This window comes from Gavia stellata, chromosome 3, assembly GCF_030936135.1.
Source record: "Gavia stellata isolate bGavSte3 chromosome 3, bGavSte3.hap2, whole genome shotgun sequence".
NCBI classification, from domain to species: Eukaryota; Metazoa; Chordata; class Aves; order Gaviiformes; family Gaviidae; genus Gavia; species Gavia stellata.
In genome coordinates this window covers 73379298-73392312 of record NC_082596.1, presented here as the reverse complement: position 1 = coordinate 73392312, position 13015 = coordinate 73379298, and positions in this window count along the sequence as shown.

Genomic DNA, 13015 nt, shown 5'->3' with positions numbered 1-13015 from the left:
CCTCTGAGATGATCAGAGGGATGCAAAATTATGGACATTCAAACATGCTGCTTTAAGGGTGCTTAAAAGATCACAACCTCAGCCTTCCACGGACCAAGAAATCAGTTTGCAAGTGGCAACAGGCAACTGTGGCATAATAAAATTACAGCAACTCTGTCCTATACGTAGAGAAAGGGAACTACAGAATTGTTCTATTTCTAACCAAAGGCTTAGCTTTTTTGGAGATCACTCACACAGAGTATTACAGTGTGCACTATAGCATATTACTTACTTAAAGTGAGAGAAGCAGGAGGGGGAGGTATCTAAGTAAGATTCTAAGACTTGCCATTCACAATAGGCAGTACTTGAAATAAATCAACTGGTAAATTTGTAAAAGCAAATGTCAAATTTACACAACACTTCTCGACATTTACAAAGGATCTCAATGATATAATATTTTCTCATGAAGATAATAAACAAAGCACTAAGTGGTAGAAAGTCCCGGAAGTAAAACCACTGCTCCACACATCTAATTGTGTCTGTTTAGACACTGAGAAATCATTTCTTCCAGCACTCTGGCATAAGAGGCAGTCTACTGTCTATTTGACTCTGTACCTTCATTGTGAAATAAATATAAATATTAGAGTCCTTCCTCTAAACCAAATAATTTATGGCTGTATACAGAGCTATAAAAAGGCTGTTTATATATTTACTAACTTAGGAACCATTAAAAAACCTCACAAATCAAATAGGAAGTATTCTCTTATGAGATATAATTAGCACTTCTTAATCAAAGAGGAAAATGAGAAAAGTGTATTCTTGTCCACAAGCTTTTATGAAGCCCTATATTATCACACATTACAACATTACTCTGCCAGTAAGTAATGGAAATATTAGAGACAGCTGTTAAAGAGGTGAACAAGTATATCATAACTCCAAAGTCCAAAGTAATGCACTGCTTATTAGGAGGACTTCAACTCATGAAACAGTAGGCTTACAGCACATACAAGTAAACCTTCAGAAAAAACTTAGCCTAGAGCACAGAAGTAATACATAGAACCTCCCTTAAAAAAAAAGGCTGGCCTGTGGACTCAGTTCTTTGAAAATATTAATGCTCTATTTAAAACAAAAATTTTGTGGTGAGAGAAATAAATGGAAGTGAAGAGGGAATGGTTTTCTGCCTTCTGCCAGATTTAAAGCATTTCAGTAAGACTGTCTGTCAGTGTCAACAGGATAATACTTACCCTAAAACAACAAACTGCTTGAGCAAGCATATGTCTTCATACACAAATACTAACCCTCCCACAGAAATTCTGGTTTTGGATATCTTCATCTGCCTCCAGGTAAAGCTCTGCTGCTTGCAACAGTATCTGAAATTTGGCTGAGCTGACAAATGACTATTATTTCTCATTTGCAAGAGCAGGAAGATAACTTTAAACAAAAATAAAATTCTTCCATTCTAAGTAGAAACAGGCAGACAAACATTTTCTGGCTTCAGGTGAGATAATGGTCCCTGTTTCAGGAAGTTTTGTTTACCATGAAGGAACACAGGAAACGTTACGTTATTAAGTTTCCAAAACAATGGATTCAGTTAGTAATAACTTCTTTCTTGTCCCTTTCTGTAAAATCAGTAACAGGTAGCTGAAACAGAATACTGAGAGCTGTTAACACTGTCATAACAAAGATGAGGAAACTGTGACAATAAACCAATGAATTAGCTTTTCTAAAAAAAGCACTTCTGTTTTAATGCAGCCTTTGGCAATGTAGCAATCCAGCATACAGTTTCCCAAATCATGCTGCAAACCTTAAGGTTTCTTCCTAGAAATACCCTGTTTCACTTAGTTTACTAATTGCTGAATCAGTCAGCTGTTTGCAGTGCATTTCTTCTTACAAGCACAAACCCAGAAGATACTTCGGTATGCAGGAAACAAGGTATGCAGTTTACATATACATCATGCCTAAAATAAAGTAAAAAAAAAATAAATCAAAAATACTGAAAATCAGCACTGCAGCTCAAGAAATGCATCGTAACATCCCTTAGTCCCTTAGCATTTGCTTCTATCCCAGCACTCCTTTCTGACATCATATTTGGGTACAGGTTAGAGCTAATTTAGCACAGAAATGTACTGCAATCCAGAAAACTTTGCAATTCATTTCACAATACATGCCTAAGGAAGGGAAAGAATGGCCAGGAAAAGACTGTTTACTTCAGCAGCAGTGGCAGACTAGCACGCTCATGAAGCCAACAACCTAATTCTTAAATTTTGAGACTTGTCATTGTTGTTACACTAAATCTCAACAGGCCTGTTACATGGTAATTAGGTCTTCTATTTTCTCTAGTTGCTTGTTTTTCAGTTATTCTGTATCTGTTTTCCATCTCAATTTAAACACCTCTTTAGCAGCTGCTGTGGACCAGGAACATTGTGAATTACATCATAACATCATGAGGGAAGGATTATTAATCTGATACCTGGCAGGCTGCTTCAGGGTCTGAGAAACTTTACTACTGGAAATCTCCATCAGCTATTCAGATACAAAATCAACCATTTAGCATTTTCAGTAATTGAAAAGACATCAGTTGTATAAAGTCTTGCTTCCCTAAAACACCTGGCTGGTTCAGGGTTAAGGAATACTTCTTGTTTGAATATTCTAGAAAGGGATGAAACAGTAATCTTCCATATAGAAGCTCATCCTAGGGTACATCAAAAGTTAGGTAGCAATATGAAAACATTCAGAATGTTTAAGTTTCTAATGAAACCCTAAAACCAAAGTGACTAAAGATAAAATAGTGTAACAAGTAGGCTAGGTATTTGCTATGTTGAAAGGGAAGGTCAGGATATAGAGAGAGCTATGACTTACAGAAGAATAAATCTGAACATTTTATTTGATAGCAGGTATGGAATACTACAGAACACTTCAGCAAGCACCGAAATTAAAGAAGGCACCTTTTAAAAATACAGATAAGTAAAAAGAGATAAAAATATGAATGTACCACTTTTGTTCAATTAACGCTGAATTATTCTTATTCCTTTAAAAGATTGGGGGGGGGGGGGGGGGGGGGAATCTTCGGAAATACTATACTGTCTTAAACCACTTAACCAAAAATGTTTAACCTGACGTCAAGAAAAGCAAGAAGGAAGCTCTCAACACTTTTGCACACCTCATGATAGGCCAAAACAAAGCTTCCCAACTCATTCAGCTTTCAGCTCAACTGTTTGCCAAAGTCATACCCTTAGTAAACCACTTCTTAACATTGGCTCACATGGAAAGTATCAACTAACTTTTTTGTATATGTTAGGAAATGTACTATGTTTTTTAAAGACTCAAATCCAATTAATCATTAATAACTAAACTAGAGAAGCAGTGCCACCCAAAAAAGCATTTTTAAGTCCTTCCTCTGCAACTGAAAACTTGAAGCTTGCAATTATGTCCTTGTGAGGCTCCCACCAAAACAGAAGACCATCCATCTGTTAACATACCTAAGCTGGATTTCCGGGGTGTGATACATGAAAATTTAGCTTCAAATTGCTTTGATATAAAATTAATAAGAACAAACTTATGAGTAGCAGCTCAAGTGCTTTATCAGCTTCAAAAGAATGGCAAATGCTGAGAACAGTTATTTGCGTTGCAAGCTGCAGTGTTCTAGAGACCAAGTATGCTCAAACCACTGATCTGTCAGCATCACTCTTAGATTTGCACCAAAAAGCATTTCACACTTCCAGAAACTAAGTTCTAAATAAACTCTAAATAAAAAGGTGACTTAAATATGATCCTTGCAGCAAAAACCTTATCAACCTTCCATATTCATGGAAAAATTATATACAGAATGGAAAATTCAATTTGATTTTCTATACCATAACAACAATATTCTGCTTACTTATCAAGAATGAATATGGCAAAATGTCTGAAAAATACTTAAAGTTCAGTGCTATCTTAAGCACATGTATATAAAAGAAAACTATAAGAATTTAGAGAAAGCATGTAAATTTAACTTCTTAAATAACTATTTTGTCTGTCTGATTTGGACTACGATGTAATTTTTTGTTCAAGAGACATCACATCTCATCCAAATACATCAACTGTCTTGTCTGCCTCCTCAACAATTATTCCAACATACCCCAGGGCTATAACAGTGTGCCCTATGCTGTAAATGAAAGCAGACAGTATGCCTATTTTACCTTTTACTGGGATATATAAACCCCTCCCATTTCTTGCAAAGATCCCACTGATATTTTCCTGCTAATCATAACTTACCCTCTTTTGACTGAATTATATCAATGTCTCTAGCTTTTAAAGCATTTTTTTTCCATTTTTATGTTTCCATTTCCAGAAAGCACAAGCAAGCATTAAAAGGAAACTAAGCCCTATGTCAAGAGTAAATTTTACTCTTGCCCAAGTCAAGAGGGGTGGGAAGGAAGGAAGTCAAACTGATTGTTTCCTACCTGAAATTGGCTAGACAGGCTAATCATGCCAGTCAAAACTTTCACCTGCCAATAGGTAGATTCTCCCCACAGTCAACACTTCTACATTCTCTCAATGGTTCTGGATTTGCAAACTCTCTTTTACTAATGAGCTTGCTACACAACTGTAACTGTCACTGTTTGACAAAAGAACTACTGAGATACTATTTAGCCATTTAAATATTTTTGTCATCTTCTAGAGCATTCACTCTGTCTTGACAACTCTTCTGTTCCCTCTCCTGTTGGTTTTCATTTGCTCAGTTCCTGTTTGCCAATACTTGGAGCCCCCAACGCATGCCTTTAGGCAAAGCATTGACTAGGAGACTCCAATGCTGTTTCTAGCTGCAATAAATTAAAAAGTTGAAAAGGGGAATATCATTGCTTCCTTCACGCTGCCCAGTGCAGTTGTCCAGGGAAGGCTGGAGATCACAGCTTTAGTCTGATCAACAGGATTCTTGTGCCAGACTTCTTATTTCAAAGCTGTTCGGATGCTACCAAAGCCTCTAATTCTGACCCACCCCCAATTACTTTTAATTGTTGAAAGATGCTTGGTAACATCACTTATGCCACCCAGTCCCAACTTTCCTCAGTCTCAAACATTTACTCTTTGAGGCAATCTACTTCTTTTGAAACAGCTTTCAAAGTAGTGTCTCATTATCAGATTTTTTTTTTTAGTAGAATTCTAGCCTCTGACCATTTACAGCTTACATACTTACTGAAATAATTACAAGCTGAGGAGCCAACAGTACAGTATTTCAATATTGTGACCCAGTCATTTACTTATAATGCTTTGAAAAGAATGTCAATGAACCATGAACATTACCAGAATGAAGGGAAGTTTGAATGTAACAGAATGTATTATACTACATGTAATTTGCAAATATTTGTTAATATGCTAAAAGAAAAAAAACACATAGCAATCCCCATCAGGCAGGTCAACATAAACACATAGTTCAGATACCATTAGCAACAAATGAAACAATAGTTACAATACACCTTAAGACAACCTATGCTTTTTCTTAGGATTTATTGATTTCGAGGCTTGAAGCAACCAACTCTTTTGATGATTATCTTTTTTTTTTTTTTACACCAAGAAAGTTGTTATAATGTTATATACTACATGTAGCAAAAGCAGATAATTCAAGTAAAAACTCGAGTGAAAGTATAGGTGACAACAATGTTAAAAATATGTCCACACTTACATTAACATTTCACTTCTTAATAAGAGTCAAGTCCTTAAAATCATATCATTTAGTAGCATTCATTCAGTAAAGTGAGAAAATATTATGATAAACAGTTATATTATTATCTGTAGTATAAGAAGTCTTTCCTCATAGTTTTTTTTGACATTACAGTGTAGATCACATGCCCAAAGAAACTAGGTCATAAATAAATATCCAACAATTTAATTTGAAGAAAATCTGAGCAGACGGTTGCTTTATTAATTTCTCATACCACCCTTCTGTGCAAGTAGCTGTCACAGTTAAGACTACAGCCTCGGTTTTTCCAATGCAGTAAGGTATCCAGTTTCATTTTAGTGTAGAAAATATTTGCATGAAGACGGTGAATTGAGCTTCTTTCATTCCTTTTCCTCATGGTATTCAGAAAGTAAATAAACTAGGTTATCACTCTCCTTAATTACATTACCTTACGTACTTTACATGTATGAACAATACATTAATCTTCTCTTTATCTTGTCTGCAGTCTGCTCTCCTGTTCTCCTCTTTGTTTTTTTCAAGAGAAGAGCATGAGGTGGTATACTTACAACATAGCCACTTTATAAGCTAGTATCTCTTCTACGAGCAGATTTCAAACTATTCCCATTTAAAAAAAAAAAAATTACTTTCAGTAAATTCAGATTGAAAAGTCCATAAGCAAACTGTGGAAACTTTGTGTCGGGGAGAAGAAACATGACCAATTACTCATTAATGCAAACAAAGTAGTTTAACTTTTACCACTATGTTTTTCTAAAAAACTACCCTGTAGCAGCAGCTGGCTACTTTCTTGTAACTTAAATGGACTGGCTGCAGTACCAGCAGCAGCACACTGAAAAGCATCTGATGGAATGGCAATGCTTAGAAATAAATTACAATCTATCTGCAAGCAGCCCTTGCTAAAACAAGTTATCCTGCCTTGTGGAAAGCAGAACTTGTGGCCTGATCTCCCATAGAGTTCAGTGAACAGCAATAACCTCAGCACCCTGCTGCTGCCTCTTACCAGCTCTCCTTTATTCCTCCACCCCCAAAACACCCATTCCCCACATGATACTATTATATCTTCCCTATGTCTCTCAATTTCCAAATCAGCAAGAGGTATCACATGCTAGGGTTTCTTCCAAGGTTTAGGTATGCTATCTGGTCAGTCAAAAACATGGCTCACTGGTGAACTGGCAGGCTAAAAAAAGAATAGGCAACTGTTGAGCTGTTGAGTTGTCTTTCTTCTTCCTCACCACCAATTTTCTCCAAACTTGTGCCAATGTAATATTTTGGGGTCTTTTGCCCATCAAGTATGACTAAAAGCAGCCTACAAATTGCGGGGGGAGAGGGCACAATAGAGGGCTGAAGGTGAACAGAGCAGGAGATCAAACTGTCTCAAAAGGCAACTCTTCCTCCACTGCCAAAGCAATTTTTTTGCCTGGCTGGGGCAAGCATTCACCTAAAATCACTGTTAGCTTTTACAACAAGGACTACCACAGGGCACGATCTTACCATATTTGACATGATGAGAAAACTGGCAAACAGCAGGCAGAGAACAGAACCCCATCCAGTGCTGGTACAGCCAGGGAAATGCCCCTCCCATCACTTTAAAACTCGGTATTTGATCCATACAGATGCAGTCGAAGCAAGTGCCTTCAAGTTTTTCCAAATGTCCTTCAAACTTTCTGTGTATTAAAGTTTTGTCTTTAACTTTCCCCTCTCCTGAAAGAGCCACGTAAAAAAATGTTTATTTATAAATCTATTAGCATTCTTTTTGAAGCCAGAAAACAGTATTTCTTCCATAGACCTTCCTTTACAGTAGATACAAAGATTTTCAGACATATACAGAGTTTTAAGATAGAAGTCTCTTAAAATTTCCTTTGTCTACATACAGTTGATTTCATAAGCTTGGATGATTTTCAGTAATGTTCTTCCATAAGCATTCAAGCTTTTATAAATAAATACTTTTCTTTTCCCTCCATCTGAAACAAATCCTTTTGGAAAAGGAAGATAATTCAACAACTGTTTGCATAAGACTGCCTAAACTTTCCCCTTCTGAAAGTGACTGCTCAGCCCATGACAAATTCCATGATGCCAAAGCAGTAGCAGCTCCTGACACCACCAAAGAGCCAAACTAATCCCCTTTCCTCCAAACCGCAAGACTCATATTTGGGAATCTTTAACTCTGTGTTTGTCACCTGGACCACTGTGTTCATTTCCTCTTCAATATGCCTGGCCATAATTAGATTTCAATTTACTTCAAAGATGACAGTCATCACTTTTCTCTTAAAGAATTACTGTTTCTCTCTCTCCTGACATATCCTAGTTTACCTTTTATGTAATGGTTTACTACATCGTTAAAACACAAAGGAGCTCATTAAGTTATTCAAAATACATTGAAATATCTCTAGTAAATCAAATTATGTCAAGAATTTGCATACAAAGGAAAATAAAAGACCTCAAGCCTTTTCTGAATACTTTCCAAGCACCAGTACAGTAAAATGAACATTCTCAGTAAGTTGACTTTGAGGTAATTTTCTTTTTTTCTGAAATACTTCAGTTACACTAAAAAAAGTGATGATTTTCTGAAAAAGGTTGAGCTTCACTTTCAGACAGCCGGGTCTCTAAGACATGTCAAACTAGATGTCAAAAAACCCAAATTACTAGCAATTTCTATTATTTTGATTTTTTCCAGATACATTTCCCCACTCCCGTTCTTGAATCATTAACACATCCTTTTGAATAAAAATTAACGATACACTCAACCACTCATTACACACCCAAACAAATGGAAGAAATGGAGAACTGACAAATTATGGAAAACTGTTAAGGTGATATGCTACAACAGGAATTCACAAGAGATGTTTTAAACTAACAATTAGCCAGCATTTTACAAGTGACAGATACAGAAGCAAACACAGTCTCTTAGAATAACAATACATTATTCTTGTTTCTGCCCCACAGAAATGGACTGTACAGCTCATTCCTGCAGACAGAAGTGGTAGTGAATCATAATTTCATTAGCCTCCACAAAAAAAGATGGTTTGATTATAAGAAAGTTGGTATCAAATATTTTTACAACCTCGGAGTTGAATATTTAGCTATGAGGATCCCAAGGTCAAACATTTGATTTGGAAATCAGTGTCTGACTTGCATGCTATTTAAATCTGGGCTCTTCTGCATAGAAGTGACAATAAAGAAAACCTGCTCATTTTAAAAACCATCCCATTGTGGATTCTTTATTTAAAAACGCTAGTGATCCAAACTAGGGGATTAGTGCAAACTAATGACCGCAAGTCAGTGTTATTCAACTCTACTGCAAATAACATGAGGTATGCTATAAAAAAAAAAATGAGGCATTGTTTTCCTGGCAGAAGCCGAGATGTTTTATGAAGTTTTCAACAAAGAGGAAAATGTGGTTAAAAGAGTTGTTAGATGTCTTCCAAATATACATAACACTCATGAAATACAGAGAAGCCATTGTTTCAGCTCTAAGAAGTTCCTGCCATGTTTGGGAAAGCACAATTTTTGGGGAAAAAAGGAAGAGTCATGATAGTCTAAAACTGCATAAGAAAGCTTTGATATAATCCAAAGCAAGAAAATTACGTATTTCTGTGAATCAGATCCCAGCTGAGATTGGGACAATTGGTTTTTTGCGCACAGCAGATTTCAAGCATTAACTGGTTGCAGAAGAGTGACTAGTTCTCCCAGACATGGAAAGACAAAATAAAAGATGTGATTTGACAACTCTGCAAAATCCAAAAGGAAGTAAAAGAAAGAAACATGAGGAAGGAAGGAAAGAAAATAAATAACTTCCAGAAACAAAGGGCTTGGTTTTCTGTTTTTTATAGGGTTTCTTTTTTAAAGATTTACAAACTCAATATATAAGAATACTTGGTTTCTTTTGGGCATTGGTTACCCTATGTTTTTTAAAATTAACTACTGCAGATATGAAGTTTTCATGATATAGAACTGCAGTACAAAATCAGATACATAGCCTGACAAGCATATTTTGGTAGAGAAAAATGTTTTCTGCTGGGTCTCCACACACAAAGTGAAGATTGCTTTAAAGTGTTTTAACCAGTTCCAGTCATTCACTAGACTCCTAAAATTGGTCACGTTTTTTTAAACACCCTTTTTTCATTCAATGACACCATAGCAAATAATATGAATAATATAATGAAATAGTACTTGAATTTGTAATAAGAAAAAAATAGCCTTCAACTTTTAACAACTGTACCACATGCCTTTTGAATATATAAGTTAAGATTCTTTCAGATGCTTTTGTCAGAGTAATTCTGATTCTGCTGTACTGCATTTAGGTATCTTTCTTCCAACTACACTTTTACAAGAGTTGATGGATATTTTCTGCAGGAGTCTGTTAGTGTTACTGGACAGTCACAGTACCAAATTTTGCCTCATTCTTTAACATTTTGTACAGCAAAGTAGTATTTCAACTACAAACATAAAAATTATTTTAGACTTGATAAAATATTAATGCAGCTCCCAGCAATTCAATGACTATTCAGAGCCGAACATAAAATACATATTTTGGAGCATGTAAAACCTATAATGAACACTATTTTTTCTAAAGCTATATTACCAATACTTTTTAAGCTCTTAGCACATTAGAGTTATTTTGAAGGCTAGATTGTCGACCATTTACTTCTGGAACTCTGTACAGCTGAAACAGTCTTTAAGGCTGATGTTGATCTATACATTTTGAAAATATTTTAGTCCAATGTTCATAAAACCTGTGATGTCATACATTAAAATCAATTTGAAGCTGAAAAAAAAATGCATTTTTGATGAGTATGCCATCTAACATAGCAGCAGCTGCCCCATTCTGTTCTGCTTTAGCAGGGAACTTGAGCTTTTACAAAGAATAAAGAATTCCTGTGCATCCTTCCTGTCACATTATTCTCCCTATTCACTTCAGTGCCCAAATAAACTACAGTAGAAGTTGAAGAAAAGGGACCACTGAGCAGCTTGGAGTTGTTTTCCCACAACTATCTTAGACCACATTTCCAAAACATTACCAGTCTGCTCTTTAAAGAGGCCAGATACCTAGATTAAAGCTAAGTCTCAAGCAAATGCAAGTTTAACTTACTGGACGTTCCTATCCTATCTGTAACCCTTTTTATACACGAACAGCATTGGAGAAAGGAGTAAATTGTGATAAGAACCTAAAGGCCTTTCAGAGTTTGTAAGAAGGTACAAAGAGCGTATAATTTTTAATCTGGATTAAGGCTCCTGAAGATGATGGTACTGTCCTTTCCTGCTCCCTAAAGTTACTGAACGACTTCGTATTTTTCATGCTGTTTCTCAGACTTTCAGTTCAGGAAAATAAACCACAAAATCAAATATTTAGAATTGTCAGCCTGAAAAAGGACTTCAATTTTATAACCTCTCTTTGCAGGTAGAGGACCTTAAGGGGCAAGTTTCATTTGTCTTGAAATACGTATTTCAAATAAAGATATTTAAACTGTAGTACCTCTGCTGCACTTTAGGAAACTTAATATTTGTAGTAGAATGTGTACATGTCCGCACTATCTCCAGAATTTGAAAACTGAAAACAAAATAGGTTCATTAACTATTACTAACTTAAGTACCTATATGTCTTAAATTTCTGATCAGTGAGCCCAGAAGAAAAAAAACCACCACAGTAGTATATTGGAAAAGGGGTGAACAAAGTCACACACTGCTTGCAGAGGTGGGGTTTTTTGGCTATTCTAAGTATACCTGTTATTCCAAGTATCTCTTTGGAACAAGACTGCTCTGGTATGCTGTCTTCAACCATTTTTCAAAAGATAAAGACAGCAGATATTAATTTCATTTACATGATACTCTAGACAATAGCGTTTAAAACCACAAAGTGGTCTTAAAATAAAAAGAGTTCTGTGGAAATGCATCCTTAACTTCTTTACGACAGTCACTAACTCACAAACTGGACATTCGAAGTAGTAATCCAATCAGCAAAAACTGAAGTAATTTCTTACAGAAGTACTGTCTGGAGACAATGGTCAAAGCTGAGTTTTGCATCTAGATTTAGGATTCAGCTTCTGTGTTTGAAAAGTGTATCAATCCCAGTTACCCTGAATACACAATGAACTGAAAATTAAACAAATTCATTAGTTTAATTTTACTTAACTTAGATGAGTACTTAAAGACACTTTAAAAATGCCCATCAGTGAATGTTCTCTCTTCAATGTACTTAATGCAGAAACGTCATGAACAGGATAGGCACGCAAGAGCCCAGGTTGTTCTTGATGCTAAATTATTCATAATGGTAATCAAACTGATGAATGTCACACAGAGTGAAAGCACAACTCTGACCAATCCTATTTTTTTCACCTACAACTAATTTGCACTTGGACCATCTGAAGATTCAGAAGCCTGTTGTACTTGTTGGGGGTTTTTTTTTGTTTTGTTGTGGTTTTTTTTTTTTTTTTTAAAAAAAAAGCATCACCTAGCAAAGTTAAGAACTGACCACATGAAACGACTTCTGCTTGTCATCCACTTTTGGCTGGGGTGAGAGACAGCTTTATGCTTGATCTTAGTCCTCGCTCATCCTGGCCACTCTAGTTAAACTCATTTTAGAACACTGTTGTGGAGACATCTGATTAAGACCAGTACTAGATACCTCTTTCTTTTTATAGAGGTCCATGGTCATTTGATCGATTTTCGTTCTGCTTTTCAGTCAGCTTCTTCATTCAGATATGTAATGAGCACTTCTGGATCGCTCTCTACACACTGACAATTGATTCCAACCCGTTACCAATATTCCCATCCCCTGGTTTGTTCCTCACAGAACCCTCAAAAAAACCCCAAAATTTGTTTCCCTCTCCCTGGTAGAATCGTGGCATTATCACTTCCCTTTTAATTTTCAGTGTAATTCTGGTTATCATTCACAATTTGCACTAAAGCATTGCGAGCATACAGAGTGGAGGCTTAAATGGCATGGAAAAAGATAACGATGACCTGTGGCCAGAGAAAAGTAAATAGATTCAGATTCAAGTTCTTCAGGCTCTGTTGGCCTTCATCATGTTGTGCCTGTAAAATGAGGCTAATATTCTGTCTCCTGTAGAACTACCTAATGTGAGATACTTAGGCACTGTGATATTATCATAATTCCTGTGGCTGACGGGAAGCACCAGCTGAAGCTCTGGAGTCTGTTCTGAGGCAGTGTAAAAAAAAGTCAAAGAGCACGACATACCCTCTCACTTGCCTGTAACACGTTTTCACAGGCAACTTGAATGTTGAATAGCATCCTGATTCAATTGTTCCGCATAACTGGAATGGCAAATTTTGTCATATGATTTCACTTACACATCAGGAATTCTCTTACATGAAGAAATATTGGAAGTCAACATGAAAATA